The following is a 6,940-nucleotide window of genomic DNA, read 5'->3' as shown; positions in this document are numbered from 1 at the left end:
GTATCGCCTTAGATCTGAAATGCTAGATCGTTCTGGAACCGTCTGAGGTATCGCCTTAGACTAGCAATGTTAGATGATAAATGAGTTGAGAATGAGAGTTCTTCAGAGTGAATCTTTGGTTTGATTGTATCTGAAAGGACCGCTTGTCTGAATAAGATTCAGGATGAACACTGCATGTGAGTGAGAACATCTTTGCTGAAGACATCTGTCTACCTGAAAAATCAAGTTAATAATATGCGATGTCTATGATGCATGTATGATATGAGATCCTCGAGCTAGAGGAGAAATATGCAAGTTATGTTGTGTATGAATATGCGTATGATGCATGATTGTGAATGTGAATATGAATGTGATGCATGGTTTATGCAGCTTAGAGCGTGTCAAGCTCCTGATTGGGAAAATAAATCCCAGCTTAGTCGTCAAGAAATGAAGGCATTGTGATTGGGAAAATAAATCCCTGCTAGCCATTTGGAAGTGAAGGCATCGTGGTTGTTGATGATCTTCTGTCTCGCTTGAGTACCCTGGGTTGGGGAAATTCTTTGAGAACCAGGATGTTCTATTGAAGGATCTTTGATTACTGCTCGGGGATGAACAGTAGTTTTGAGAGTTCGGACTGTGACGCCCTTTGGAGTGGGAATGAGGAAGATGCATAATCCTCCGATGCACTATCTGACCAAGTTTGGGTGCGGAGATCACACCTTCTGAAGACAGTAATCTGGAACAACCCTGCTGGGGAATAAGACTTCTTTCGAAAGAAAAATCTTTTTGAGGGATTTGTTGAGGAATGTGTCTCCATTGGGGAAACTTCCTTCTGATGCTGGTTTAGGATAATGCCCAAATAATTGGGACATGTCCGGAATGCTATTCCTGTTTTTCCTGGTAAACATCAATCATATTCAAATGCATATGTTCATTCAAAATATCATTGGGATGCTCGCGTATTCAAAACAGAAAAAATGAAAATGTTAGTTATAAGCTGCACTGATTTTTGAAAAGGTGCCGTGATAGGCGGATTAGTATAGGGAGACAACAATCCTAGAAGTAGGAAATTGTCAGAAAGTTTTGAAAAGTATTTATGAAAAGAAATAGCTATGTGAGAACGATCCAGTCAAGTTTCAATTCTGCTATTGCCAATCTGTCTTCGAGCATCTCATCCCTCACTTGTTGGAAGAAAGTGATTGGACTGATCGGTGTCTTTGAGGTGTTGAACCTTGTCGGTGAGTAGGCAGCTGAGCGGGACATAGTTGTATGCTTTATTCCCTAATTTTTGCCTAGGCTGCCCTTTCAGGTTTTCAGCCTACCGGGATTGTATTTGTTTTGTCTCTAATTTTTGCCTGGATCGCCCTTTCGGGTTTTCAATCCACCGAGACGCTCATTTTTGCCTAAGTTGCCCTTTCAGGTTTTCAACTTAGCGAGCTGTATTTTTTTTTTTAAGCAAAGTACTTTTTGACTATGTCCGCATTCACAGGGTGTGGGAAATCCTCGCCATCCATGGTGGTAAGCAACATGGCACCGCCGGAGAATATTTTCTTGATTATGAATGGTCCCTCGTAGGTGGGGGTCCATTTGCCTCTGGGATCACCTTGTGGTAAGATGATGCGTTTGATAACCAAGCCACCAGTTTGGTATGCTTGACTTTTGACTTTCTTGTTGAATGCTTTGATCATGCGCTTTTGGTATAGCTGGCCATGACAGATAGCTGCAAGTCTTTTCTCATCGATCAAGTGTATTTGGTCGAATCGAGTTTGAATCCAATCGTCTTCGTCTAGATCGGCTTCTTTCATGATCCTTAAGGAAGGAATCTGGATTTCGATTGGGAGAACTGCTTCCATACCGTAGACTAACGAGAATGGAGTTGCCCCTGTTGAAGTACGCGCAGATGTGCGATAACCATGAAGAGCAAAAGGTAACATCTCATGCCAGTCTTTGTAGGTTACTGTCATCTTTTGTATGATTTTCTTGATGTTTTTGTTGGCGGCTTCGACAGCGCCGTTCATCTTTGGTCGATATGGAGAAGAATTATGATGTTTGATCTGGAACTGCGTGCAGAGTTCAGTAATCATTTTGTTGTTTAGATTCGTGCCATTGTCAGTGATGATCCTTTCGGGGATGCCGTACCGACAAATGAGATTGTGCTTGATAAACCTGGCTACCACATTCTTGGTAACAGAAGCATATGAAGCTGCCTCTACCCACTTTGTGAAGTAGTCAATAGCGACCAGGATAAAGCGATGTCCGTTGGAAGCAGTAGGTTTGATTTCTCCAATCATATCAATACCCCACATTGCGAAAGGCCAAGGAGCCGTCAGAACGTTTAATGGAACTGGAGGTACATGCACTTTGTCGGCATATATCTGGCATTTGTGACAAGTTTTGGAATGATGATGGCAATCTGTCTCCATGGTAGACCAGTAGTAACCTGCTCTCAAGATCTTTTTAGCCATTGTATGTCCGTTGGAATGAGTACCGAAGGTACCATTGTGTATGTCTTCCATGATTTGTTCTGCTTCCTTCTTGTTTACGCAACGAAGTAAAGTCGAGTCATGGTTGCGCTTGTACAAAGTTCCATTGCTTAGGAAGAATTTGGAGGCAAATCTCCTTAGAAACTTTCTGTCGTTAATAGATGCCCCTTCAGGGTACTCCTGGGTTTCGAGATACCTTTGTATTTCATGGAACCATGATTTGTCTTCCATTTGTTTGGTATCGATCTCATTGCAATAGGCTGGTTCGTCTTGCCTGTAAATGGTGATCATAGGAGCTTCGTCGTCCCAATTGACTTTGAACATGGATGACATGGTAGCTAAGGCATCAGCTAGTTGATTTTCTTCGCGTGGGATGTGTTTGAAAGTGATCTCCTCGAAGTAAGGAATCAAACTCAACACATGTTCTTTGTATGGAATTAGATTTGGGTGCTTTGTGTCCCATTCCCCTTTGACTTGGTAGATTACCAAGGCCGAGTCTCCGTAGACTTCAAGGAATTTGATTTTTAGATCAATTGCAGCTTTGAGACCCAGAATGCATGCTTCGTATTCGGCTATATTGTTGGTGCAATTGAAACACAATCTGGCGGTGAAGGGTGTATGACCTCCTGTGGGGGAAATGATCACAGCTCCGATGCCATTGCCGAGCGCATTAGAAGCTCCGTCAAAAACCATAGTCCATCGGGATCCTGGTTGTTTGTAGTCATTGACTAGCATAATGTCTTCGTCTGGGAAGTCAAAGTTCAATGCCTGATAATCATCTACTGCTTGATGAGCTAAATGATCAGCTACCACACTTCCTTTGATTGCTTTTTGCGAAGTGTATTGAATGTCATATTCTGTTAGGATCATTTGCCATCTTGCAATCCTTCCAGAGAGAGCAGGTTTTTCGAACACGTATTTGATTGGATCCATCTTGGAGATCAGGAAAGTGGTGTGATTTAGCATATACTGTCTTAGTCGGCGAGCCGCCCATGCTAAGGCACAGCAAGTTTTTTCGAGTAGTGAGTATCTTGTTTCACAATCGGTAAACTTTTTGCTAAGATAGTAGATTGCGTGCTCCTTTCGACCGGAATCGTCATATTGTCCGAGTACACACCCCATTGAATCTTCTAACACAGTTAGGTACATTATCAGAGGTCTGCCTTCCACAGGAGGTAACAAGATTGGCGGTTTTTGAAGGTATTCTTTGATTTTATCAAAGGCTAACTGGCATTTGTCATTCCATCTTTCCACTTGATCTTTCTTCAGTAATTTGAAGATTGGCACACAAGTAGGAGTCATATGGGCAATGAATCTGGCTATGTAGTTTAGACGTCCCAAGAATCCTCTGACTTGTTTCTCGGTACGGGGTATAGGCATTTCTTGAATGGCTTTGACCTTGGCAGGATCAACCTCAATACCTTTACTGCTGACGATGAAACCTAAGAGTTTACCGGATCTTACTCCAAAGGTACACTTGTTCGGGTTCAGTCGCAATCTGTATTTCTTGAGTCTGTCAAACAGCTTGTGTAAATGACTCAAATGTTCTTCTTCGGTGTTGGATTTTGCGATCATGTCATCGACATACACCTCTATTTCCTGATGAATCATATCATGAAATAGTGTTACCATTGCTCGTTGGTAGGTAGCTCCAGCATTTTTTAGACCAAAGGGCATTACTTTGTAACAAAAGGTTCCCCAGGGAGTTGTGAAGGTTGTTTTTTCCATGTCTTCGGGTGCCATCTTGATTTGATTGTACCCTGAGAATCCGTCCATAAAGGAGAATACCTTGCATTGTGCGGTATTGTCAACTAGTACATCGATGTGCGGTAAAGGGAAATCATCTTTAGGGCTTGCCCGGTTCAGATCTCTGTAGTCTACACACATTCTGACTTTCCCGTCTTTTTTGGGTACAGGCACGATGTTAGCTATCCAAGGAGGATAACTTACAACTTTTAGGAATCCGGCATTGAATTGTTTTTCAACCTCGTCTTTGATCTTTTTTGACATATCAGGCTTACTCCTTCGCAGTCTCTGTTTGACCGGAGTGCTTCCTTCTTTGATTGGCAGGCGATGAACTACGATGTCCGTGTCAAGGCCTGGCATATCTTGATAAGACCAGGCGAATATCTCGGCGTAGTCTTGCAACAATTGAATCAGTCTTTGCTTGACACTGTTTTCTAAGTCAGCCCCAATTCTGACCTCTTTCTTTTCTTCGTCACTGCCCAAGTTGATGACCTCAATCGGCTCCTCATGAGGCTGTATGGCTTTTTCTTCTTGTTCTAGAAGTCTTGCAATTTCTCTTGGCACTTCACAATCTTCCTCACTTTCGTCCTCAGTTTGGTAGATCGGATTTTCAAAGTCATGACGGGCAATAGCAGAGTCGTTATTGACTGGATCCAGCGTGTATGTGAATCTGCATGGTAGATATGTGAGTGTGTATGAAGAGAAAAACATAGCTATTTGAAAGCGAATAAAGAAAGAAAAAGGATCACAAAATTTTGAACATGCAAGCATCCCATGATTTTATTGAATGCACATAATCATGATATGACAAACCCTTTTTATAGAAGGACCGTTGTGCTAAGGCACACGGCTTTCAAGCTCATGGTTCGATTGTTCAGGAACCACTTTTATCTTTGCACAATATACACAAAGAAAACAGGAAATGGCATTTACTCCTGATCAAAGGAGATCACATCCTCTGCTTTCCAGTTGTTCAATCCACCGTTGTTAGCAGGGAGCACCCAGCTGTTCCAGTTGCAGTTGTTCTTTTCGTCTTCCGTAGCATTGATTCCGCTAGTGGGAAAATGCGTAGGTAATTCCTCAAGATAAGTTGGATGATTTGTTGGATATGAGAATCCAGGTGGAGGTCCCTCTATTGGCTGAGCGAGATGCTCGATAAGGCCGTCCCATGCAGTAGGAATGATGTTTTGAATAGAGACTTGTGCATCCTGATAAGGAGTGTACTGTGACAGAAAATAACCTTCGTTGTTTGGCATCTTCCTGGCTTCTTCAAGAGCGAAGTTGTCGTCGTACTGTTCGTCCCATCCAGTCGGGACAATGTCTTTGATGGGAGTTGAAAAGCTCGGAGGAGCGGAATATTTCACCATATAGTCGTATTTGCCGCTGGGTTCTCCTAGCGTGTCCCATACTTCTTTGGGTGAATTTTGATATTGCTGAGTGACGGGACTTGTGATACTTCCGTCATTTTGATTACCCTCTTCTGTTGGAGTAAGATCTTCCAGAGCAATGTAAGAATTCTGAGGTGTGATATACTGGTAGTTGTAACCGTCATTTGGTCTTCCCACAGCATCCCACATTCCCATGGTAATGGGTGGAATTTCGTCTGGATATGGCTGAATGATGTGGTTCAAGTATGTCCCTTCATCATCAATGGCGTTTACTTCTTGGCTGGCGAAGTGTGATATTAACCCTTCAGAGCGAGGATTTTGATCATTCTTTTGATTTTCACCATTATAGCCCAGACCTAGCTTGTCGGACTTGTAGGGTATATCAGGGAGTTGTCCCCATACTGTGCGATCACCCTGTTCAATCATGGCTTTGGCATCTTTGAGAGAAGCCATAGTTGTAGCTGGAGTAGCAGGAATATGCTTGGTGGTAGAGATATCTGGAGATACAACCTCAAAAGCTTGATACGGAGTTTCGATGGATTCGCCCTCCATCTCAACATACTTGTCGTTGCTCAAGTGACTGACCATATATTCTTCTTCGCCATAGACTGTGACAACCTTTCCTTTTACTGGGTATTTTAACTTCTGATGCAGGGTAGAAGTTACAGCGTTTGCCCCATGTATCCAAGGGCGTCCTAGTAAACAGGAGTATGTTGGAAGAACGTCTATTACGGAAAAGATAACATCGAAAGTTTGAGAGCCCACTCTGATTGGGAGCTTAACTTCTCCGTACACCGTTCTTGTTGACCCATCGAAGGCTCTTACAACCACATCACTTGGTTGTAGCACAACTCCTTTGAAGTCAAGTTTTTCCAGTATTACCTTTGGTAACACGTTTAGAGAGGAACCATTGTCTATTAGCACATGAGACAGAGTGGTGCCGTTGCATTCGATAGAGATGTGCAGGGCCTTGTTGTGATTTCTTCCAGCAGGAGTTAGATCCACATCAGAGAAACCAAGACCATTGGGCACTGTAAGACTGGCGACACAATTCTCAAATTGGTCGATTGGGATTTCTTGAGGCACATGCGCAGCTTGAAGGAACTTCATTAGAGCTTTAGCATGAGTTTCTGAATATTTTAGCAGAGATAACATTGAGATTTTTGAAGCAGTATGCCCCAGTTGTTCGACAATATTGTAATCACTTTTGCAGATGATTTTCAATATTTCGTCCATCTCTTGCTTTGATGGATCCTCAGCAGTGATCTCTACCGGATTTTGAACTGGTTCGATCAGTGGCTCTTTGCCTCGAGTGTTGATATCTGGAATAGGAATTGGAACCTG

The sequence above is a fragment of the Vicia villosa genome, linkage group LG6 (assembly GCF_029867415.1).
Source record: "Vicia villosa cultivar HV-30 ecotype Madison, WI linkage group LG6, Vvil1.0, whole genome shotgun sequence".
Lineage (NCBI taxonomy): Eukaryota > Viridiplantae > Streptophyta > Magnoliopsida > Fabales > Fabaceae > Vicia > Vicia villosa.
This window is presented reverse-complemented; position numbering follows the sequence as displayed.